This window comes from Haliaeetus albicilla, chromosome 6 (genome assembly GCF_947461875.1).
Source record: "Haliaeetus albicilla chromosome 6, bHalAlb1.1, whole genome shotgun sequence".
Lineage (NCBI taxonomy): Eukaryota > Metazoa > Chordata > Aves > Accipitriformes > Accipitridae > Haliaeetus > Haliaeetus albicilla.
This window is the reverse complement of record NC_091488.1, coordinates 26,460,225-26,487,139: the sequence shown is the minus strand read 5'-3', so window position 1 is coordinate 26,487,139 and position 26,915 is coordinate 26,460,225.

The window sequence follows — 26,915 nt, the reverse complement described above, 5'->3', positions numbered from 1 at the left end:
AAAAAAGCAAAGGTCCAGATTCATTAGGAACATTTTGTGCTGCCTCTAATGCTGCCTTCAACATAATTTTAGACTGGGCTTAATTTGTTGCACAAGGACTTCCCCACACAGCAGGTTTCTTAGGTAGCACAGTTATTGTTCTCAGATCCAGCACAGAGATGCTGCCTAAAAGGAGTTATAGCTGGGAAACTGCCAGACCTCCTGGGACGTAAGCAAGGGGTAATTGATGGTGCCATGGCTAGGAACTCTGAAAACCTGCTATTTCTCCTCATTTGTCTTTAATCCACAGTTGAACATCATTCATGCTGTACTAATAGCAAGGATTATATTATTACAAGCTATGCTTCCAAACAGACTCTTCTTACTGACAAACAAGTGCAGACTTTGAGGATTCTGCATTGGTTTCATGCCAGCAAATTGTAAAGGCACAAACTTTTCTGCACTTTTATTCCTGAATTTTCCATGCCTCTTTTGTCCTTTATATGTGTCTTACAGGTGGATGCAATCAAGTAGCTATTGTTCAAAATTTTATCATTCATATCCTAAATAACTGAAACAGTAGGGCAAGTTTTTAAAAACATCTTACTTGCTCCCTTTGGGGAAAGTTCTCTGAAAATCCCTATTGCTGCAGATTTTCCAAGTTCATATTTACTATAGAGAGTGAAACCTGTTCTTTTATTATGGCCTAGGATGTAAGTCATTGCAAAAAATCATTTCATGTTGATGTTATTTACCTAGTACAGAAAGGTAATATTTATTACACACACAAGTGCTACACATTTGTATTATTCATTAGCTATGAATTACTTAATGGCCCAACCCTATGTGCTTTCATTTTTTATCAATGCAGAAATATCTTTAAAGCTTGTGAGACAAGGAGTATTGTGGTCTTCAAATATTGTTCAGAGCCAACGAGACTGACAGAAGTCTGCATATGCATTGGCCAAGTGCAAAATGCTCAGACAGCTCTAGCATCAGAAACTGCTCTACATGTTACACAGCAATAACTTTTCCCAACAGCTTTTGCTTATTGAAGGTACGTAATCCTCCACAGCGTCTGTCTTCAACTGGACATAAAAACTACGGAAAAAGAAATAGAAAATCCCAGAGAAAATTAAAGCTATAACTAACCAGAATCCATTTGTGTCTGAAGTACCTACCTCTGCTCTGGGTGTCCTCTCAGCAAACAGCACCAGGGCTGTCAACACCTGCAGGTGCTTTAGTTCTGCGTCCTTCCCTGCCAGGATGCAGAGCTGTGCTGTTCAGGGGCAGAGAGATTCATGCTGAAGCAGCCAGCTTTGTTACAGAGCTTGTGCACAGTACAGCACGTGCCTATTCAAAGTGTCCGCAGGGTCCTTTGCTCTTTGCTGCTCCTCAACACCAGCAGTGATGATGCTGGGGGATGATACTGGGGGTTACACCAGGCTATTTTAGGCATCCGAATCATTTGGCTGAGAGACAAACAGCTCTCTATATCAACTGTAGAGAAAACACAGAGGAAATACATAGGAAACCTGGTTTCCTAACACTGATGATTCCTGTGAATTGTGTAAAGCGTATGCCTCAAATAGCTAATACTCCTGGTGCAAAATGCACCCCTTCCCCAGAGCAATAATATTTGCCAGCTTCCCAGAAGATCTCAGTGGTTCTGCCATTGAGAGCAGAAAAAGTTAGACAGTGGAAAAAAGGTGGAAAAGGTAGTCAGCAAGTGATGTAATAGCCAGTCAATAAACAAGCCCCCTCTCCCTCAGCAGTGATTAGTCTGTCTGTTAGCAAAGACTTGCAGTAATGATGCATTTGCCAAAGAATAATAAACTGCATAAAACTTATTTGTAGCTCAGACAGTTTAACTAGAAATCTAAGCCATCAGCAAATCGTCTTTTAAGTTTTAATTTAATTTAATCTTCTCTTTAGGGTATGGAGTATGCACAGGAAGAAATTGTTATATTTTTCATGAGAGAGAAAAAAAAAGAAAAATTTTTGCTGGGACTGATGGGGACATGGAGCATTGCAGAGGTGGGGGCTAGGGGGGAGCTCAGTACTGCAAAAGCCTTCAGGTGAACCCTTGAGAGAAACTGACTTTTCAACTAATGGCACCAGAGATTGTGGATGGATGAAGACAGATCATGAAAGCCGGATATCAAAAGAGAGATCACAGCAAGCTATTAAAATGTACATTTATATTGCTAAATATTTTTAGGGTTGCTGAATTGAGACAGCTAGCAAACAGCACATCATGGAGAACATTGATTGAAAAGCTCACTGGGTTGGGAAAGAATTTTTCATTTCATAAGTCATTTGCTATAACCATTCCAAAAAGTCAGCAGATTTTTAAAATTAATGAGAGTCATTTTGTGATGAAGTCTGGCTTGATGGCCACTTCCTTCCCTGGGTTTTCTCAGGAGAACTGAACCTCATCCTTGTGCCATTAGAATTTTTTTGGTCAGTAATGCTAATTCGTGTGGCATGTTTATAGCATGAGAAATTGTCTTATCCTGTTTATAAAGTCCCATACAGATACAATGCTTTACAGCAATTTTAAGTCCAGCTCCAAAGAGCTTTTCTAAGGAGCTGATACTATGTATCAAATAAACAGTGGAGCAGAAGGATTGTCATTAGAAGAGGCTACAAACAGCAACAGCTACATTTTTTTCACTTTTGGAGATCTGGAAGTCTACTGTTTTTTAAATTAATACACTGTTGGTATTGTTATTATTATTTATTTATTTATTTCCTGCTATCTATTTAAGTCTTAAAAAAAAAAAAAAAGGACAGATATTCCTAGGCCATATTCCACTTCTGGAGAGGAAAACAGGCACTGGACAAAAAATCAACATATCTGTTACTCAAAATGGGCATTTTAATTTTTTTCCATTGATCACTTTCCAGTAGCAGTTTCAATTTCAAAATAAGATACCTCAATATATGTATGAGTCAAGCCAAAGCTACTTGAATAAATACCTGCCATGTCTTTGACCTAGTATAGATGTAAACAAAAAACTTCTTGTGTTAGTAAACTGCTAAACATTAATTGATTTTAGTAAATTTTAGGAATCTAGGCATGTTTTTTCTTATGCCTAATATGAACATTTGTTTCAAAGTGACAGCTAACAGGACTTAATCTCAGTAGTGTCTTGCTCATTGTGGATAAGAAATGATACATGAGCATAGGCCTTCTGCTTGTTAAAAGTTTTCTTCATAGTAAGATCCTGAAAAAACTCCGGGACATAATATATGAAGGTGTGAAAGTCTAACAAATAATAATTAACACCTAACATTTGTCAGGTTGTTGGAAATCATCTTGGTCACTAATATTCTACTGAGAACCAGCCAGGGTTGTAAGATCCAACCTGCCATCTGCAACCTGAATTGTTGTCCTGTAAGAGATATTTTCTCGCTGTTGCCTCTAAGAGAAGTCCAGATGACAACACTGTAGATAATGTAAGTCAGATGGAATAAATGCCATCCCTATTCTCTTGTGCATCAGATGCAATCTCTGTTATACTGCATTGTCACTGAAATTACTGCTGTCCATTGCCTCACAAGTGCTGAAAATTTCATTTTCCTCGTGCTCAGTATTACACTACATTAACAATAATAATGTATATTCTGACATCCTGCTACTGTTTGTCTTGCCTTTTCCTTCTTTTACTTAAAGCACCAGGAAAAATAGTCTAGTGATTTGATCAACTAATTTGCATATGTATTTTGCTTTGCAAATTATCTCACTATTCCAGAGCTTTAACCAGTCTGGACCACAATCCTGTAACAGTCACAGTGACTGTTCTGTTTTGTCAAATGAATGAGCTTTTTTCAATTTTGATTTTTGTTTCTCCTACTGAAACAAATGTAATTATGAAGAAAATAAATTTCCATGACAATCATTTGGAGTTGTAGTTAAATTCCTAATGGTTTAATATAAGTTTTAATTTCTAAAATTATTTCTGAGTGAAATTTAAATGTAAACAGAAATAGAAGCTTTTAAGACAATTTAATTCACAAATGTTCTGTTCACAAAAAATAATTCTTTCTAATCCTCTTTGTCAACAGTCTCTTTCACATTTACACATTGCACAATTAGGAATCCGAAATCCAAAAGGTTTTCTTTAGAAAGAAAACTTACAAGAGGATATACCCAAGGGCAATTGACATTGGCTCAAATCAGCAAGCCTTCTCTGTGTATTTCTATGTTTCTATTTACTTCTGCCTCATATGGTCTTCTTCCTGAAGAACCAGAAAAGAATAAATGCCAAGGAGAACCAGAAAAACATGCTAATGGAAATCCAAGGAGAGAAAGATGACAGAAGGAGGGTAAAAAGGGTACGGCTATTAGAAGAAAACTGGTAAGCACAGAAATATAGAGAAAACTTGCCAATTTGGGCCAAACAGGATCCTCAGGGGCTGTGCATGAGAAATGGTTGCATACGGCCTTTGGTAGGTTTCCTGGCAGCTGTATTTTTCTGGTTCATCTCATCGTAATGTAGGTACTCCTCCTACCTCAGTTCAGACTTCTTATTCATGTTTTCTCTGTGTGCTGCCTGAGTGCCCAGGCTACTCTCATTCCTTGGTAGTGAACAAGACGGAGGACAAGCAAAGCTGTAGGGAAAAAAAGAAAATCTGCATGAAGGCAGGAGGAAAGCGCTACTGCAATGTATGAAGAGGCCTATATCAGCCTTTGTGTCCAGGACTGCTCTCCTCTCACAGCAATCCATGTTCCTTCCTGAAGTGACTGATGCTTTTTTTGGGGTGCCAGGCACAGACCGTAACACCTTTCTTCCCCTACAATTTCTCACAGGCCTCTCTGCTACATCATGGTGCCTACGGCTCTAGCTCGCTCTCAGTTGTTGCACCGTCCACTGCCATTTCAACACCTTTTGACTGGTTTACTACCATCTTTAACTTTAAGGGGGAAATCCCCCATCCCCAGTGCTCATGCGAGTTCTGATCATCACAAATCTCACCACAAAATGACTTGGATGGGAACACATCATATTTCTGTAGGATTGCAAACACATGAGCTGTTCTGACCGAGATCCAGTTCCTCCTCATTTCAGGGGCTACCCGCAGTTTCCTCTTTCTCTTCCATCATACCTGGGACCCCGAGTGCATGTGACCTTCCCCTGCTGCCTCTGCCTCAGGTTCTTTGGGACTGACTGTCATCTTTTTAGGCAGTGGGAACACACTCCCGACAAACATCACCTCATGCTGAAACCTGCAGTGCAAGACACATCTGTGCCAGTGCCCTGGCATTCCCCAATCCTTTTCTTCTGGCAACCCCATGTCAGTCTCTCCTCCCAGGCTAGGTACCTTCCCTGTCCCCCCAGGTGCAGGTCTGTGCCACACACCCTCCCCCTGGACCCCCTCTCCGGGCTGTCTTTTATATGTAAAGCAGCTTCCCACACACCTTGCCCTAAATTGCCACCCTCTTTCTTCCTCCTAACAGGCTGTCTCCACCCTGTCTCTCAGACAAAGTCTAATCCCCTATGCTTTGTCTGGGCGTAGACTGTAAACTCTTCATATACGATGATGTTGCTGTCACGTATTTGCTCAGGTCTATATGTCATTGCTTTATAAAAGACCAAAATCATTGCTTTGCCTTCAGAACTATTAGTCTATTCAGGTACTAATTCAGACACTGTTTAAATGACAATTGGGTTCACAGAATATGGCTTCCAAGTATTTTAATTTGATTAGGAATCAATCCTTCCTAATTACTTTTACAAATAATTCCTATTTTCCAGCTGGAAATAGAGATAAGGTTGTGTGTATATATATTTTGCTCTGAGATTGGAAAAAAAGGTTTAATAATTGTGTATCTGATAAATTGGACAAAAGAGAGATGACAACTTTTAAAAAATTTAAAAGCAGATCTGATTCTGCTAATAATCCCTATACAAAAGCACTAATCACATTGGCGGAAAATAATCTATAACGAGTAAAGTGAATCAAGTGCATGTTAAAGCAAGAGAGAAGTTTTATAATTTGGGGGATAGATAGGTGATTAACCCAGAGGGATGACTGGGTTAAAAAAAAAACCCAAAATCAGAAAAAGCTCTAAATTCACAGCAGGTGTCAAGAAGCAACAATGATCCTTTTTACTATTTTACAATGAAGATATATACACAGTTAGTTTAAAGGTATTGGTGAGATAGTCCATAATATGCTAAAGCCAGGAAATTGAAATCAATTTTGTTTTAAAATCTTTATGTCTATACTATTTAAAAGTCAGTCATTTGAAAAATTGTAGGAAACATTAAAGTATTATAGTGCATGTTCAAGTTCTTTTATCCTGCACACTCCCAAATGTGATATTAAATAACTCTGTGGAGGAGCTATATAAGGAATAACAGATACAAATGTATTAAATTTTAACCACCTACAAAAGCTAAGCAAGCCAATTATTGCTGTTTTTTCCATGTCTATGGTGGAAATAGTGGGAGCAGCTATGGTGTCACACAAAGAACAGCTGTGGTGCATGTAGCAAAAGAAAGAATGGGACAGGGAGTGGCTGCAACCACATATATCATAGAAAAATGCTATGTCTGAGGATTTCTTTTCCTGTTTACAAAAAAAAAAGATTTTTTAAAGGAATAATAAGCTATAATAAATCTATATGACTTGTGTTTCTTCTGGGTTTGTTCACTCTGAAATATAAACAGATAAAAACAGAGAAATGAAGGTGACTTGTGCTCATTTCTGGTTTTTGAAGAACAAATTTGTTGAAATTACTCCTGGAATTACAGGAAAAAGGTTCCTATGCATCACACACAGTGACCTGTTACAGCTTGGAACACAGAGGATGCCCAGTCTTCACTTGACACTAAGGTGGAGAGATCATTTTGCATGACTGACAAAGCACACAGGTAAATCATCTACGTACAAAACTATGTCCCTGTTGCAACAGTCTGCTCAAATGCAGTGTAAATATAGCTCCAGAAAGGAGACACTGTCTATGATCATGACCTTCTGACTCCAGTAACAGTAAGAATTAGCACGTGCTCCTTGGCTGTTTCCACACTTTCTATCCTCTACAAATCACTTCATTGCCAGTGCCTTCTCTGGCTCCCCAAAGGTAGTCAGAGAAGCCTAGCGCAGTCCCAGTGCTTCACTGGCTAACATGGGGACAGAATAAATAAGCCACGTTTGTGGAGAAGAGAGATGCCATATCCTATATTTGCACCATGAGCTGACCAAGCAAGCACAGAGAATGCCACCACAAAGCTGCTCTGAACTGTGGATCCCTTCCACACTTACTGTTAGACCAAGTCAGACTTTTGAGACCTTTGCTTCTCCTTTACTTTTGCTGGAGAAATTGACTTAAAGTAACTTTTGCTAAGATTTAAATTAAATGCATCTATTTAAAAATTCAGTGTCCAATGGGGCAGCTAAAATAAGAAAAATCAGAATAAATAAAAGTTAACATTTGTACTGCCAATGCAAATACACATTTTCTTTTTAACAGTTCAACCATACAGCCCACTCAGCAAAACACTCACTTTCTAAACCTTGTTGAAATGAACAGGACTTAAGTACATATGCCTAAAGTTAGGTATTTGTTGGCTAATATTTACCTAGGTTCAGGTAAGTACTGGGTTTTGCCCAGTAGCTCAGCACCTAACATAAACATGACATGAAATAAATCTTGAGTTCTCTAATAATTAAGCATCTAATCTGAGTTATTTCATTTATGTTAAAACTGTGGGATCTTTCCAGATGCATACACCAGCCATTTCCAGAGGCAGTCAGAATAAAATCCAGGTGCACATCAACACCCCTCTGCATATTAGTTTCAACTGGAGGTTAGTTATGCACCCCAGAGAGAGGAGGAAGTGCATTCTGCAGTCAGGACAGCAGAACTACAAGGCACACCTCACAGCCCAGCACACCCCAGAGCATCTGTCCCTCAAATTAAAATTGGCTATAGACACCTATTGTACATACATGCCCCGTCTCTCCCCATTGGTGACAGAAAACTTGATCACGATGGTTGTGTACGATGTATCTCATTCACTGTGTGGGAGAATAGATTTTTCAGTGCTGGTTTAAGGAATAAAAGATTTGGAAATCTTCTTATACGGTTCAGAAATAGGTATGCTCTTATTTTAAAATTGGAAACTGCATCGTGTTGAACTACAATGTCTCTGTGTGATTGCTCTTTAGATGAAGGGACATGGGAGCCAAATTTGTACTGTTTTGGGGTTTTTTTGCTAAATAAGTCCTGACACCGTGCAAAAATTGAAGTTAAGACAGATAACTATACAGCTATACCTACATCTACAACATTTTGTATTTAATATATAAAGATATATTCAGACAGATTTGCATTTCAGTTATTTTGCTATATGGTAGACATGTTTGCTTACAGATTCTGCACTATTCAGTAAAATAACAAAAGCAAAACTTAGTTCATCAAGTCAGTCACTGAATGAAAATGTGAGCTTATAATTTCATTTTTTCTCTTTTCTCCAGGTGGTTTCAGCACACTGAGACAGTTTCACATGTTCTTTGGCCTCCTAAAATGGCTTCAATATAATCTGACACAGACAATTTCAGTCTAACAATAAAGGAAATCAAAACCGATAATGCAGAATCATTCAGAGCTGCTGGGATTTTAAAATCCCATGCCCTTTAAGGAACTTTCAAAATAAATGAAATGTTTTATTAATTCTAACAGCTTAGTGTACAGAACTAATAGAAGTGTAGTCCATCCATCATAAAAATCTTTGTCTTCTCCCATAATGCATTAATTTCTTTATACAGACAGATTGCGTGGCTATGTTTGTATGACACTTTTTTTCCACTCAGATCAATTCTAAGACCTCTGAACTAAAGAAAATCATCTTTCTAAATGGAATACTAATTTTAGCTAAGCTGCTTTTGAAGACTATGCTCTTTTTAAAAAAGCCAAAGCTCCATACAAAAGGTAGGGAGAAGAGGGAGACTGTAGCTGATGAAATGCAAATGAGGCTTTTCTCAGACAGCTGGCTGCTTTGGGATGACATGTGTGATGAATGGCTCTTAAAACATGAGCAGGCATCAAGCTCCAATTCAGTGTCAGACTGGCAAAACCAGCAGCATTACTGGATGCCTCCTTTAATTAATGCAACACTTCTGCATTAGTCCGGACACTGCCGATAAATGGGAAAGAACTGATATCAGTGGTAATATCAGAAATCTTTCAACCTTGAAGCTGGGATGCATTAGCCAAAAGCTGTGGTATCGTTAAAGGTTTAATTGTATTTGTAATGTACCAGTGCACCATGACAAAAATGGGAGATAGTGTAGGCAGGACAGAGTAAGCCAGTGATAAATGAGCGTGAGTGAGCGATTATAAGGCAAGGAGGAGTGTGAAAACAGACAATAGACAGTGAAGGGGAAGGGGGCAGGGGTGGGGGGTTATGATAGCAACAGCAACTCTAATGTGAAAAGTAGGTAATGAGAGAAACCTGGTTATAGTTTTGAGCGGGGCTACAAGCACAAAGCAGTTTAACATAAATCTTTCTTCCTAAATAGGTTTCATTGACGAAAAGTGAGATTTACCACTGCACCTACTCCTAGCAGAACTTCATGGGGAAGGCTTTGCTAGCCAGTTATCTACTACAAAGCATTACAACTCACTAAATCAAACATACAGCACAAGGTTTTCTATTAATTGCATACCAAAGTAATAGGATACACACACTGTTCATCCATTGTGCTTAAAATTATGTTTTCTGCCACAACATACCATAAAACTCCCATGCAATTTTTATGCTGTCATATAGTCACCAAGTACCAGTATGTAATAACAATAACAGCTTTCTTGAGATTATTTGAAAATAAAGACTAATCTTCCATTGAAAGTATAAGAGCCTATCACACTGAAAGACTACAAAGCATTCATGTGCAAAGTATTCATGTTTTGTGATTGCCATCAGTTGCAAACATTTCTAAAGAATCCATCTTCCTAGCATGTAGGCTAAGGCACATAATTAAGATTAACAAATTCTGGTGAGGTTCTTGAAAATTGCCTATGCTTAGTGTTTCTGAGAAAGGTGAAGTATTCCCGTAATGTACTCAAAGTGATTTGCTGTTTCTTGATGACACCTTTCACGTGGTAGCCTTTTGAAACCATTCCAGTTGTTCCCTCCCTTTTTCATGAACACATGAAAAGTATTTACTGTGTACACTGAGTATTGATTGTGTAGTTTCAAAACTGGTTTTTTTCGCCTTTTAATTATACTTCGTTGTATGAAACCCAAAAAAACCCAAAATCTGTTCTTTTTAAGATGAACACCAAGATGAATTATGGTCAATGCTTAACTTCATACTTAAGGAGAGAGCAGGGGAAGAGACAGACATTGGAGAAAGACTAAGACATTTTCTGGCATCAAAACCAGACACTGCAAAATATATATTATGATATACAGACCACTTTATTGACAACAGCATACGAAATCACACACACACACACACACATCCCCGTGTTATTTTTTACTATTTGTATGTATGCTTTTCTTACAGTATTAGAACACAGGTGACAGACAGTTTATGGATTAGGAAAGTACCTACAGTTAAGAGCACATATATATGTATCTGCTTCCCTGAACTGAGGCTAAAGGCATTAAAACATCCTTTTAAACTTTTTTTTCAAGTATAACATGCTTTCTTAAACATAAAGGACTGTAGAAAAAAATCAAAATATAGATATTTAAGTGGTTCTTTTTGTTACATTTCTAAATTCTTTTCTTATTAAAATATTTCTGTATTAAAATTATTATGCACAGATATGTTTTGATACTAATAGAAATGTCTGAATAGAGGGAAAGCTGGCCAGTGTTATGGCATAAAAGTTTTGCTCAGGAGAGAAGGGGGATAGCAGGTTAGTATTTTTGTTTCTTGCTTAATACACCATTTTTGCTAAATCTTTTAAGTCTGGTTTTATATTCTGTGTCTTTTGGGTAAAAACCACAGCTACCATGGTTGCAAAATACCTGTGAGCTCCAGAAAGTTACTTAGAAACCAGCTTGGTATTGATTAGCAGAGCAGTTGAAGGGAAGAGGGTCAAAGGGGTTGGGATCAAAATCATGGTTTTGCTAAGAAATCCCCAAACAAATAAAAACAACCCAAACCAAACAAAGGAAAAAACCAAAATCACAAATTCATAAATTACCAAATTTTACAGAGATGCTCCTTACTAGCCATATTTTCAAACTAATAACTTGGCATAGAACTGACAATGTTTACCTTGCACCTGTTTATTTCTAAGCCCTAGTAGCTATCCCAACAAAGTTGTAAGCCTTGATGCAAAGTGTCCTATCATGTCAGGAGCTTTCCCAGTGAGGTAAGCAAGGTATCAGTCCACTTGGCTTCACAATTTTGCAGGAGAAAACTCCATTATAATACATTGAATGAATTCCAGTGTTTCTGAAATTTTGTCAGTAGTCATGAAACAGGGGCAATATAAAGGCAGTCATGACCTAGCTTGTCTCAGAGTTAGCAGTCAGTACTTACTGCGATGTACATCTATTCAGATAGTCCGTTTTCATTCTTAACTCCCCATGTTCCTGCAATATAGTTTAGCTCCTAGATTATTTACAAAGTGCTTTACCACAGGATAAAGAGGCTATGATCCAACCATTCCCTGCAGCCTACATTGCGAAGACCATTTGCTGCCCCTTTCCCTCCCTCCCTCATCTAATATTTAATGTACAGGACAAAGCATTCATTTCCACTAAATGAAAGATGCCATCATATGTGAAGGTTTCATGCTCAACCAGGATCGAATAATGATATGCTTACTCATGCTTACTACATTAGGAAGTTTTAATAGGACTACGTGAGGAAGAGGTGCTAATCATTGGAACAGCTTCAGATTGCAGTCCATTATTTGACTCACTCCTTCTGCAGAGCAGCCATTCAGTGCCGATGACTGAATTCTATCCATCTCAGAAAATTCAGGAAGACTAAGTAAGAATAGGAATAGAATTGAAAAGGTCCCTAACTGTACGGTTGCATGGCCAGAGGAAAACCATCAGGTAATTGTCCCTGCACTCACTGGTGGCTGGGGCACTGGCTGTGCAGATAGCTCCTAACAATCCCCCATTGTGCTCCTCTCTCATGGGATTTTACTTGGACAGCATTTTCCACTAGTGGATGCTGGTCATGAACAAACAACTATAAATCACTTTGGCTAAGTTAACCCAAAGACGTGCCAAATTCTAGTGTCAAACTGTCTAACATACATTTCCTAATAAACAGAAATGTTTTTTAGCTAGCAACACAGGTTAGGATGAAATCATCCAACTGCAAGGACAGACCCAGATGGCTCTGGATTTCCTGGTAGAGTCTAGAGTTCCAGTGATATGCTGCAGTGAGCCTGGCCCCAAGGACTATGGAGGGATACACGCCCTCAATGTTCTGCTAAAAAAGGCATAGGAGCGTGATCAAGTACAAAAACTCTGATGAAAGAGAAATATCCTAAAGATGAAGTGTTTATAGAAAAGATTTTGATGTAACAATTCCATGCAGAAACAACATATATATAATACTTGTTTTATGTAATTAATATTTTTAAGACTGTGCTTTCATCATTGACCCCTAGTTTCCTGAGATCTCATGGTAAAATGTAAAGATGATCTTTATAACCCAGTCATATGACCTATAATATTCAATACTGACAAGAGGCTAGGAGTCCAGCTTAAGTAAGTTTCTAAGAATGTAGAATCTGATAATTGTGGACTGAAATAATTTTGGGGCAGGAGAACTTTTGAAGAAAAGTCTTCAAGATTATTGTAATAGCAGACACTTGAAAACATAGACTTTCCTGTGTTTTTAAGAATTACAAGCCAGGTGCCCAATCAAGGAGCTGGCCCTGTTTTCCTTGCACTACTGACTAGCACAAGAAAGCAAGCAACAGGAATGTGGCAATTTTTTAGTTCACAACAGTTTTCGTTTTTTATATATTTCATGTCTCAGACACAACAGATTTTGGAATCATTATAAATGGAGCCTGCACTTGGGTGGGTGATGACACTTACAGCAGGCCACATTTCTTTCCAGTTGGAGCTTCATTATGAAAGTTTTTCATGGAGTAATAGACACACTAGAAATCTTTTCAGCAAAGAGTAGGCAGAGAGAAGTATAACTGAATATCTAAAACTCCTTTAAGCAGGAATATAGTAATTGATAAATTCTTTGGAGCAGATGGTCTTCTAGCTGATTTAAGAGATATGAGATCCCTGGGAGCAATTGCTCCTGGAACATCAACAACTAATTCCCATTCTTCATATGTTCCAAATTCTGCATTCTCTGGAATGCTGCTAATTGTTTTACTTTTGCTCTGTTCTCAAGAGAAACCTAAATAATTTTATTTTACTACCCAAGTTTATTCATAATCACTGGAACAACTGAATTTTTTATCAGAAACTACATTTTCTATGTTCTACTTATTGGCCATTTTATATGCTTGCGTAGTCACATCGAAATTATTTTGAAGGAAATCAGAGAAATACACCATGGTTGAATCACTTGTGTAATGCACAGATGATTTCATGCTACCTCAACCTCCCCAGATAAAATTAGTCAGAGCAGATATGAGGTATGTGCTGCAAAAGGTGATGTGAGTCAGAGGACAGAAATGGAAACCAAAAAACCTGCTGCTTGGCCTATGGCTAGTCAATTCACTTTGTAGACATTTTTATTTAGATCATAAGCTCTTTTTGGACAAGGCCTATCTTGTGCCATGTGTTCATACAGTGCTTTCCACAGTGCTGTCCTTAAATCAGATCTCTGGATGCTATCAAAATGCAAATAAAACAGATCATGAAACACAGCATCAGTGATAACGTTATCATAATTTATCATTGTTTTCTCTTTCTGCATGGCCTGAAAATGTCCTACATTAACATTTGGGCATAAAACCCCTCCATGCTTTTGTGAGAGGACAGCACAAAAAAATCAACCCTTTTGCTACAGGAACAGATTAATCAAACTCAAAGAGCTATGGCAATCAAGAGTCATACAGATGTTTCTTTTGTTTTGAGCAGTTACCCTAATCCTTCCAGAGCAAAGAAGAGGCATGAACCAACAGGTAATCAAATACAATATGGGTAGTTTACTTGGTTTAGTTAACAAAAAATACCTTTAGCTTTCTAAGAGAATTCTTATTACCAAGATTGCTGCTGTTGTTATTTTTCTTTTACAAGCCTATTTTGACACGACATTACCCAACAGGCAGCACTTGCAAAAAAATAATAAATTTATAAATCATCTTTAACATGATAGTTTCATACCTTGCTTGGCATAAAAAACACTGTGTTATCATAATAGTACTCCATCCATTTTAAGATTAATCCATCTGCATTGTACATCACTGCATTATATGCATCATTACACTGTAACTGTAAAAAGGAAAATTAAGGTGTGATAAGACCTGAACATCTTCATAACAATTTCAAGTTTGTGGATATGTAAGATGTAATTGTCAATTATATCACACATTCAGTTTAAATAATAGCCCGTGTTAGGAATACAACAAACACGAATTGTGCCTGCTTTCCAGTTTTTCTTTTCTTCTTGCCTCAGGTTTTGGCTAAGTCCCTACTCCAGTTACAGTTAATTGGAACTAAGTGAAAAAAAATTAGCATTTTTCTGCATCTTTTTCTCCAGGATTTTTGGCATCCCAAGATTTCAGGGTCAAAGAAGGGCAAAAACTCAGAAGAGGAAACCAGTTGTTCATTTGAGATGATCTGCCAATGCACAGTGGCTTATCTAAAGAACAGAATGTTTAAAAATTGGTCAACTTTTAACAAATGCCTTATTGCAAGACTGAATTACAAATTTTTTCATCAATTAAGAGACAAGTACTACTCCAAAGAGAAATTCTATCTCCTTTGATTTGTTATCCAAATAATTAATAGTTCAGGAAAATGTTGGCCTCCAATTATTTTCTATGGTATACTATCAGACAGCTGGCTTAGACTGAGAAAATCCTGGTGAAGAAGCTCACTCAGTCTTAAAGTAATCTCTGACGGTTCCAAAACATTCAGCAGCACTCAATTATTCTTCCATTTCCCTTTTCTCAGGGGTTAAGCTGTAGTGGTTGCAGTAGATGCACTGCTGGGGTACATCTACCTTAATTAACTCCTTAGCTCAGTTATTCTGACCATCTAGTAAGATGGATGAATGTTATACATCACCTCACCACCATCAATTGTTCACCCCATTAGAGCAGAGCAGAAGAATATAGACAAATGATTTGTTCATCAAAAAAGAACAGGTTCAGCTGACCTGAAAAATAGTCACAAAACTGGGTCAAATCCATCAAAAGGTTTCTACTGGATGTCTCACACACAAAAACACACATACACAAATTGCCTGTAAAAACCAGAAAGCCTGGGACTCTTCCTTTGTTAGTACTATGGTTGGGACAATCATGGAGGAAATGGGAGAGACCAAAGTTCATTTTGCCCTTCTCCTTGGACCCATATCTGATGATCCTGGCAGGCCCAAGCCACCAGGCTTCATGATCTCTCACAATACCCCCTGCTACAGCTGTCCAACATAGTGTGAGGTAATAACATATATATTGGGGCCCAGAGGAATGAAAATATCTCTCTCAGCAATGATGAGTGACCCCAGCGATGGAGTTGCTGAAATGTCAGTGCACCAAGCCTGGAGTCTATGAACTTGGGTCTCCCACTTCTTAACTACCTCAGCTCCAGGCTGAGAAAACTTTCTACAGTTTTGTCACAGCACCTATATCTATCTCTTTACCTCTGCTGGTTAGCATTAATTGGATTCCACAAATAGGAACGAAATATTTGCTCTGAGTCAACAGAAAATGTTAAGGAAGAGAGCTGGAAGATAAAAAGTTCACATTGATGAGAAAAAAACAACGGTGTCTCTCTTCAAAATGTTCACATCGCAGGTTATCAGAGAAAACAAGTACATCATTGGTACTCTCCTGTCCCTTACTGACTTGTTCTAGTGAGTAAGAGGTGGCCCCCTTACAGAACAACACTGAGAACATTTCCCATGCACCCTTATTCCCTTGAATGCCAGGGAGATTGGATTCTGATTCAAACTAATTTGTTCACTGGTAATGAGCTGTGATACTATCACCTAAATATAGAAATAAGTATTCAGTGAAGATTTTAATAAATGCAAGAGTGGAAAAGAGTGTCTCGTACCTAGCCATAGCCCTTTTGAAAAACTAGAGATCTAATAATGGAAGTTGTTTCTTCTAATGCTTCTAATGAGATAATATTAATAGCTATCAATCAAATTAACTGCCTGATGCTGAATATCCACTAACTCAGATCCCATGTTCATTTTTATTCTTTTTTTTTTTTTTAGTAGGACATCTGGTGAGTTGACATTTTAAGGACTGTGCTCTGAAATAAGGCTAAAAAATCCTATTTAGATTGTCATCATTAGAAAGCAGTAAGTTCTCAGATGTTTTTCATGGGGTGAGAAAGGTCTTCAGTTATTTTGACAAAGTATTAAATGTCTACAAAATGCTGTCTTATTGGAAGATCTTAACAGATTCTGCCAGTCATTTCCCAAAAGTATGGAAATTGTTCTCCATGCTATAAAAATAACTGTAAATGTTCACTGTCTTTCTGTTCCTATGAATTTTTTTGCAAAATATCTCTAAGCTCTACAGTATCATTTGGAAATAGCCACAAGTTTGGGCAAGTCTGACTGTATAGGCTATAAGAGACTAGAAGTGAGACATGAGACATTATGTCAATGGTGCTAGACTGTCGACGATGAAGAATGACAAAACTAAAGATAAATGGATCGTGGTTCATGGCTCATCTTTTTTCTTCAGCTGAGTCCCAAATCAGAACTTCATCCCAAATCCACATATCACTAAAGGCCAGTATTTGAAGTATATGGGGTTCACAGCATCATGAACATGGCAAAAATTTTACCAGGTATTTATGTGCTTTTCTGAGTAAGAATGGACACAAGCATGCAATCTACTGTTTGGAAACACTTTGTGAACTTGTGGTCTATATCTTTAAACTGGCATGTCATTCTGTTTCTTGCAGTTCTACAAATAGCCTGACAAAACAATCCATTTCTTTTTTTCATCTAGCCAAAGAAGTTTGCCCTATAATACCTTCTAACATTTTTTATTCACACTTTCTCCCTTTAATTTTGATGTTGTTACTAACATAACGAGAACCATAAATAAGTGATTTCTGATGTGCTTTTACTCAGAAGTTTTAAAGCAGGATCAGTGTCTCACTATGATAGTCACTTGTGAAAACATGGACAGCTATAGGAACTTTTCTTCCAAAAGTTCACTGATTTATGATATGTTTAAGAGAAAACAAGGAGAACAAAAGGATTATGTCTGTAATAGCAATGTTAGCTATGAAGTTCCCTCAGTCAGTTATTCCCAATTTGATCAGCTTGATTTCCCCCCTTATTCACCAGTTCCTATTCCCTCTACTCTCCAAATATTTCAGCACATTTCCTTCTTGATCCCTGTTTTAAAGAAGGAAAACAAACAAACAAACAAACAAACCCCGACCAAACACCTGGATAGTCTTCTGTATAGATTTAAAAATCCAGGTAATTTCTAACTCCCTAGTAAAGCTGGGAAAACCATACTCGGCAAAACTTGATTTTTGCTGTGAATAATGGCTTCTTTGATCAAAATGAAAAGGTGGTAACAAAAAAACCTTATGACTTTATAGCATTTCCACTCAAGAGAGTGAAGTCCAGAATGTATGAGTCTGAAAAACAATGGTATTCATTTTTGCATAAAACCCTCATATTTATAATCTCAAGATAAACATATATCCTTCAAGTTAAACATATATTCTTCATAATTGTTATAGCCTTAATTTTGTAAGTCAAATTCTGACATAATTGAGCTGGTTTTGAGGGCAGAAAATTCCTCAGCAAGACTTCTTCCCTAATTTTTAGCTCACAATATAACTTTCCGCTGGTTGAAGAGACTATATTGGAACAAAAACAAGCTTTGCACAGTCTTCAAGGCAATCACACTGTCACCTAGACTGTGGCAACTGCATTCTGTTCCTACACTCCCTGTGTATCAACAGACCCTGTTGTGTAATATTGTACAAGTTTGTATTTCCATATATAGGCCCTGATTCTGCAATAAGATCCATTTGGACAAAAGCCCTTTGTCTGTGGAGAATACTCATGATTTCGAAGTATGGCCATCTGTTCTGAGACTTTAAAACTACGGCTGCATAACAATAACTGTTTTTTCTTACAATAGAAATGCTATACAATGCTTATTGCTTATTGTATGTTGCTACTGTAGAAGTTGTGGCTGAGTTGTGTTTTTATTTTGCACAAAAAAGTATGAAGTGAGAGACTTTTTACACTGTCAGTGTAAAAACAAATGTTGTAGATAGTTAAAGAGTGCAAATGCTCCATACCAAGAAACCACTGGTCACATCTGGTTGTATTGTAGTTACCTACCCAACAGAAGCAGACATAGATTTCAAAAGGTTTACGTTATTTCTTGTTCAAACAATTATCATCATTCCCCTCCTCTTTTCCATATACATACCCATATGCCCTATTTCTGGGTTTGGGTTTCTTTTTTTTTGGACAGCTGCATGGTAAGTTAACACACATCTAGTGTATGGACATCATGCAGGTCTAGTGTTGCATAATCTCCTTCTCCCTGGTGGTATTAATAATCATTAGTCTGTTGTATTGGATAACAAAAGAAAAACCATAAAGGATTAATCAGAGAAATTATGTTTGGGGTTGATTTCTGAGTAAATTATAATCTATCCTGAAAATGCTTCATCCAAAGATAATTGGCAATATTTTTTTTTTAAATGAAGTGAGAAACTGAATGACCATGAACAATAAGAATATTCTCTAGCTTCATCACCAAATGGTTCTTTTCTGGTCAAGGTGAAGGCCTTTATCAATCAAGCTCTCCGAAGCTCCAGTTTGTATGTCTCTGCACGCTGTGCATAGCACTAAAAGGAAAAAGGAAGCTTGCACATGTAATTGCATTTCTCATTACCCTCCCAAGAGTGTTTTAGCTTTATTTTGTAGCTGTGCTAAATGAGCAAGGGCTGCAAGAGGAATGTAACATTGCTTAAAGCAAAAATATGTCCAATTTTGCATCTGCAAACACCTCCTTTTTCATAACCAAGAAAAATAAGGATGTAGCTCATCATTTGTAGAATCTACTACTGTAGTCCGAGATTCAGACTTACTGTAAGCAAAAGAATGAGCTTTTTTCCACATTACTTTCAACTGACTGAGCAGCAGTCTTTTGGTTCAGCACATGTAGAGAGAAATCATTTTGAAACATAGCATGGGAGTTTTCACAAATAATGTATGTCACAGAGGCAAAGGTAGGAAGAATTATTCTATTTCATTTTTTAAGTGCTGCTATTCAGTAGAAAAGATCTTAGCCAATTATTACTAAAACAATGGAATAATTAATGAATTCTTTTTTCAGATTTCAAAGCCTATATTGGAAAAGCAGGCACTGATTCACACGGGGCTGTCAGTAGATTCAGTTTTTATCATCTGATTTAGTCCATTCTAATCAACAAAGCACTTTAGTATATGGCTGATTTGAAGGCTTTGCGCAACTCGACTAGAATCAACAGAACATACCTCATGCATAAGGATATTAGTGAGGGGAGATGTACTTAAGCTTGCACTTAAATAGCCCTACTGAATCAGTGTGTAGACAATTTAGTCTGCATAGGCAGGCTTAGTAAGCATGAAATCTCACTGATATCAATGAGGTTTTTTATGAGTAGACCACAAAATCAGAGCTCCATTTAGTAGGTGGACAAAAATGTGCAGTTTTATGCAGCTTTTAGATAACAAAAAAACCCCAAACCAACAAAGCACAACAGACATAAAAAAACTCTACACTTTATACATTGTGTATATATATTTATATACAAATATTGCATATAAATGTAAGCAATGTTACATCTGCTGGCAGAAATGTGACTATTAAAGCCACCCACCAACAGAACTTAAGGAAAGTTAGGTGATGTATTGCAAGCAGCTGCATCTTTACTGCACAGTCAGGACTTTATAATAAGCCTGTAGGTAATGTTTCTCTGCATAATTTTCTTACTCAGCTAAAAAAGAAGGTCTTTCTTGGGAAAACCTCAAGAATATGTACTAAAGACTAGGTCCCATGGGGAATTAAAGGAGATTTAGGCATCTAAAGTACCAATTAGATGCCTAGTTTAGATCCTCAAAAACCACACCTAGCACTAACAGCACTACAAAACCATGCAACCCAAACTTCTCAACAGAACCCCCTACATGCCTTAATATGAGACAGCAGTCTACCACCTTAACCATTTGGCTTGATGGTCAGGACATGTACATGTAGCGTTCGCTGCATATCAAGGTGCCACGATTAGATCACTGATCACCCCCAGACCAGGGAAAGAGACAGATAACACACACAGTGTGAGCGCCAACTTCCGCCTTTTATTGCACAGTTAATTCCTTTTATACTAACAAGGGTAGGCGGGATTACAGACACATCATAAGGCTGCGACTAACCCTCTAACTTTCCGTGACATCGCGAGATCTTCCGAACGCCGAACCCTACATGTACACACGCTTAAACATAAATCCTATAAACATAAAATGTGACAGACATCAGAGCAGCTCCAACAAAAGGTCATGAGCTTGTGAAACCTCAGTCTAGGCTGGCTAACCCACAGAGTGCTAATTAGGGCACTCTTCTGGGAGGTTTGGGTTCAAATCGTCTCAGATAAGGATGCTGAACAGCTTCCTGAGTGTCCTTATTAGCCAGTGACTGTACAAAAAGAGCACCCACGCCAGTGTTTCACAATACAGTCCTAATCCCTCACTGGTTTTAAAAAGAGACTTTCACCCAATCTCTAGAGGATGTTTCAAGGGTATAAAGGGGAAGAAAAGACTGCATATTAATTACATCCTATCCAAGAGCGGTATGTCCTATTAACTTCTCTAGGTGACTCACTGACTCACTGTCCACTTTTTTACAGCACCCAAAGCTCCTCATGGAGCCCATGCACTGCTTTGATATTCTGCAAGGCTTTTCAATATTTAACTATGATAACACTCTAATCTTCTTTGTGTAGCTGAATTTTTCCCAAAATATTTCTTAATTGTTCCTTTGGACATATTTCAGGCAAACTAAATAAGTCCAGAGAGCCATCAAAGTATCACAGTGTTTCAGCCTGTTTAAGTATTTTAAATAATAATTGTTCAGGGCCATATTAACACTAAAATTATTATGTATGGAGAGAGCTTTTATTTTCTAAGTGGTATTTATGTGAAAATGTTAAGTGTCAGATAGAAAATAAAAAGCAGATAAATTCAACAAGTGAAACATATTAAGATATTCACTATCCCAGGCGCTTTTTTGGCAGGTCAATTTGTGCAGCTCCAAGAAAGGCACAAATGTTCTCTGTCACACTGTGCAGTAGGTTTTGCTCTATGGTAAACGCTGCAGTCCTCATTCCTGGATGAGGATCTAATAGCCAGATCCTGGTTGCATGTCAGGAAGAAACTTGAATGAGCAGCTTCCCCCTTCACGTCCAGATTTGTTTCAGAAGGAAACATTTGTTTGTTCCAATAGCTAACATCGCCCATTTATCAGAGAGCCAGGATAAAGGCACACAGATTAGACCTGCTCTTTCTTCTGGATGTACACCACCATTGAGTATCCTTTCATCATTCAGTTACTAATTTCATCTAGGTTTATATGTCTATTTGCACACGTAGCTGTGCAGTCTCACCAAAATGGAGACTAGTTATAGAAAGCCATTTTCTCCTGTAGCTATAGGGGAAACTGTTGCTATGCAAGCAGCATCCAGAGCAGTCCATTAGTCTTCAAGGTATACCTGAAACCCAATTAAGGGTACAAAGGGAATAGGTTGTTAAGAAATTGTTCCAGGAGGTTTCTGCAGTATTACAGTTGTTCTATAGGTTGGTGACAAAGTTTGCTTGCCTATTAATCCTAAATGCTAATCCTATAAGACTATTTTTAAAATAATCACAGAGGAACTGTTAAGTGTTTTTAAATTGTGCCTTGCTTAGGTGGTAAAGGATGCTGCCTTTGGTTTTGGACTTAAACTCTTTGGCTGGTAAAATAAAGAAGATATGCAAGTACCACAGAGGTAGATAGGAAAATTCGTTACCGAGTTAATTGCTAATTAGTCACAGAAACCTGACAGCATTTGAGCTCCTCTTTCTGAAAGTGGCTCTGAACAGAAAGTCTTTTATTCCATTTATCAGTGTTTCAGACAGGCACTGCATCCCACCAGGCACCAGCAGAAGGGCTGGCTCTGCCCCCCTCTCTGATGTGCTCCTGGCCAGGACCTTTCAGCGGGGGTTCAGGCCTTCGTAGACACGAGGCACTCTATGGGTGTTGTGCCCCAGCTGCCACTAGCCAGTCCCTGCCTATTTCTTAAATGTGACCCCCCCTGTGAAAATACCTTTGGGTCCCAGGAAGGACACTGCTCTCTTAAGCTACTTCTGCAGCCACCTCTCTCTCACCCAGTGACTGAAATCACCGTGTCCCCTTCCAGAAGGCACAGCGAGCACTGCCACTGGCAAAGCAGTGCTTCACACATGCCCAGTCTGGGGGGATGCCTCCTCCAGGTGCCCAAGTGGGCCTACTTCATTGCTGTGATGCTGAAGAAGATGCCCAAGGAAACATACCAGACTGTCTAGCAACAGTGTACTAGGTTTGACAATCAGCAACAGGTTTTGCAGGGGGAATATCCTTTCAGCAGATATTGAGGTCTGAGTTTAATACAGGAAATAACTCACTCACTCAAACTTTGTTTTCTCAGAGTCATCTGTTGATATGAATAACACCAATCCTGTCTGCCTCCTGCTACACCACTGCATTTTACCCTTGTGTGAACTCAGTTAAATATCATATATCTTACGTGGTAAGCACACCAGTTGCTACCAGCTTTATGTTTCAGTGCTCTTCCCCAGCATATAGCAGCATGAAGACTACAGTGCAGCCACTGCAAAGGAACATATGGTGTATGCTAAACCATGGGTATGGTTGGACTCTTACACAGCCATTCACTGCACTTACATTAATCAAGCTGCATAACGGGAAATTCCAGTTGCCAGTAAATCAAGAAAAGTTCAGATGCGAAAGACCAAAAAAAAAAACCGTTACATATTTTCAGACTTTTAGGATAGTTGCATATTCTAACTTTTTCACTTTCATGTCTTTCCTTATCTCTGCAGTCAAACTAAAGAAGAATATTTTGTTGACAAAGTGGTTTCAAAGTCTGTGCTAATAGCTTAAGATCTTGTCTCCTTCTCTTCCAGGTGGTTGCTCTGGTTTCATGTGGCGCAGCGTGCTGCTGTTGTATTTGTCTAACAGGGCAGCTTCAAATGCCTAATGCTTTCAGTGTGTTAGTCAATTCTTCTTTTGTTTCACTTTACACACAGATACATTGCCAAGGAAATGGAAATTTAAACAAGTCACAGAATTTCTGAAATATAGATGACATAAAAGCCACTTGCTAAAGTAAATCATACCCTGGCAACTTAATGTCTTGCAGTAATGAGAAAATTCAAAGTTATTTCTAGTGGCAATTGATCATACTACTACAATCTTAATGAGAAACACTAGATAAAATGGAAAAGAGTGTGATGTCCATCAGTAGACAAAATACCTCTGAAAGCAAGTATTGCAGAAGATGCCCTACATAAATTGACCAAACATTTTAATGGGATAAACCCAAGTCAGATTTGATCCTAAAATTAGATACTTAGGAATTCTGAAAACATTTAGCTTAAAACCCCAAACATCCAGTCTATTCCCCTCCTTTGCCTGCAAACAGATTCGTTCTGCTTGGATATGCCAACATGAAAGAAAAATAGTGTAGAAGGCAGCCACAAACAAAAGAAAAACTTCATGCTCCACAGCATTCTCGCTGCTGAAGACAAAAGAAAGGTGTCATAATAAAGAAAGGAATCAGCAGCTGAATTATTTTCTGCATCTACTTTTCATGCAGCATACACTTTTCATCTGAAAGCACTATGGTGTCTTTAACAGTGTTGATAACATCATTCTTTTAAATAAGATTTTCAGACTCACACTGTTCTTCCCTAAAGTGCAGCAGCTGAGGAAGATGAGCAGCACAAAAGGAACCAAAACTCAACTGTTTGGGGGTTCCACTAATTCTCACTGCTGAAGAAAAATGAGTATAGACACATAATGCCTGTTTCATGCCAAACATGTTACTTTCTCCTTTGCTGAATGAGGTCACTTGTGACTGGATCAAGTGGCATCTGACCCCACTATACTGGCAGGATGTCAGAGCACTGAAACAGGCAGGAACAGATTTGATCATGGGAATAGCTTAAGTGAACATGGTGAATGTACACAGATCATTCAGGTCCACCCTTCAAGTCCATGTCGCATAACTTGCATCACATGTGGATAACGTTATTTAATATTTACATCACTTTAAAGATAGGATAGGATAGGATAGGATAGGATAGGATAGGATAGGATACAAAAGTAAGCAGACAAAAGGATGGGCAGAGATACTTAAAAATTCTCTCATCTATAGCTAAATCCCACCCTGGCCATTTTGTAGAAATCAGGGAATATTGTACTTACTATTGTAGGGCAGGGGGGAAGAAGACAAAACCATGTGGGTCAGACAGCGTGTCAGAAATAGGTCTCCGGTTAGGTGTAACTGCAAACCACTCCTCAGCGGCAACCAAACCCCATGGAGGCAGCACCACTGCCAATCACCTGTATCCCTCATCTCAGCTATAGTCCACTGTCACTGCACTTCTCTGGCTATTGCAAAGACTTTAATTTCTACTCCTCCTAGCAGCTCTAGCTCTTGCATTCCCTTTGCAGTGCTACAGCAGGGATAGAGACTAATGAAAGGTTTCATGAGGGAACTAAATGCATAATTGACATTTATTACTTGTTACCATATTTTCCTGTGGCAGTCACCAGTCAGGGCCTGGGGCCACTGTGGTATAATCTGAATAGGCGTAAAGGAAAATTTGGCCAGGGACATTTCTGTTGAAAATAAAGTTTTGATTAAGACTTTTTAATACTTACATCTTATTTAGAGGCAGGAGAATTAGGTTTAAACCCGAAAGTCTTGCACATGCTCAAGCAAAGTTAGAAACAGAGACTTCCCACTGCAAAATTGAAATCTCCTCATGTGACATTAATGTCACACCACAAGGCGGAGCAGGAAAACACACATTTAAAATCATTTTGTGAAAGAAAAAGACTTTTCATGAAACACATTATATAAACAGCAAACCTGAAGACCTGTAATGATTTATTTTATCTGTAGGACTCTTAATTCAGAATCTTAGACCCCTTGACTCAGTAAATCATAAACATAAATGGAAACTTTCAGCGTTTTCCTGAATTTTGTTTACATTCACTACATATATATGTGTTTTGTTCTTCACAATCTGTAATCTCTCTTTCACTGAGATTACAGGAAAATGAAGTTCCAACCTTGTGCTTTGTGGCACTCACTCTGTTAAGTATAAAACTGTCTGTACCATAAGAAATGTATCATTATTATGATTTCACCAAGAGTCAAAACATTATAATGGGGAAGTCTTTCATCTAGAGCTACCCTGAAACTGCAAAGTTCGTGTCACAATTTTGAACTGAAGCCTAATTTCCATAAACATTATGACTAACTAGGTTAGGCATCATTTCTAACATGTTATGATCTGGAGATAGTTCATAAGATGCAATAGTGGCAACCATGGACCGCTCTGTGTGTGTGTGGTATGTATGTTGTGCGTGTTTGTCTGTATGTTGGTGGGGTGGAGCCACCTGAATCATGGTGACCCTCCTCTTTCCTGAGTCATGGCATATGCATCACTATGCAGGGTGACATACCACACCAGATAGGGCATTCATGCTTTTGGAGCAAAAGAAGCCAGGCCACTCCTATGGGCCTCAGCATGCATTGTAATCATTCAGCAGGGTCATTTGGTTGTGCCTGGATGGTTAGCCCATGCTGAAGATCATCCTATTGTTTTCATCTCCATTATAGCTAGCATGGCTGCCCTTCGGATTGCAGACCTTACAGTAACTCTTCCATCTGGTAAACCACAAAAATAGGATCTGGTTTTCCAAGCCCTGATTCACTGGAGCAATTTTCACTCTTGCAGATCTTCCCACTGAAACCATCAGATCTATTCTCATGACTGGGCATGTCATTGAGGCAACCGGATTCTTTTAACATCTGACATTTTAGAAGGCACTTAGAACACTGCAAGATCACTGCTAAAATAATGTTTGCGAGGGAACTACCGCGTGTAGTGGGGAGTAACAAAACCAGTGAAGGAGATAAATATACAGTAGGGAAGACAAAAGTAAGTGTCTCCTAAGGCACAATTAGAACTACATAAAGGCAGATGACAGTGCCTTGAACTTGCACCCTTGCTAATCAAGTGCATTCTAAGTGACATAATTGGCTGGCTGCAAATCAGAAAACAGTAGATGGTAGCTGCCAAGGTTTGTTGTTTTAATGGAAAAACACTGTAAAGAGATTTCAAATGGTGGCACACTGTATAGTCTCTTTTTGTACAGAGTCGCTTTGTGAATATCTTGCAAAAGATAGCAACACATTTCAGCTTTGTGTCAGAACACTGGGAGAAATGCCAGGCTAGCCCAAACTGATCTGGTTACCTATATCACTTCCAGCAGATGTCTTAACAGTGTAGATGCTGCTAAGATGCATATAAAGAATGGAACGTGACTAGAACACACATCAGTGAACAGGAAAAGGGCCCATTCCATACATATACACATAGAACTACATAAAAAGAATTGTTCAAAGGACATTACTAGGATAGCTAACTGTATCACTAAACTGACAGACCTCCACTTTAAACTGAGTTCAGTGTTCCCTTCCAAA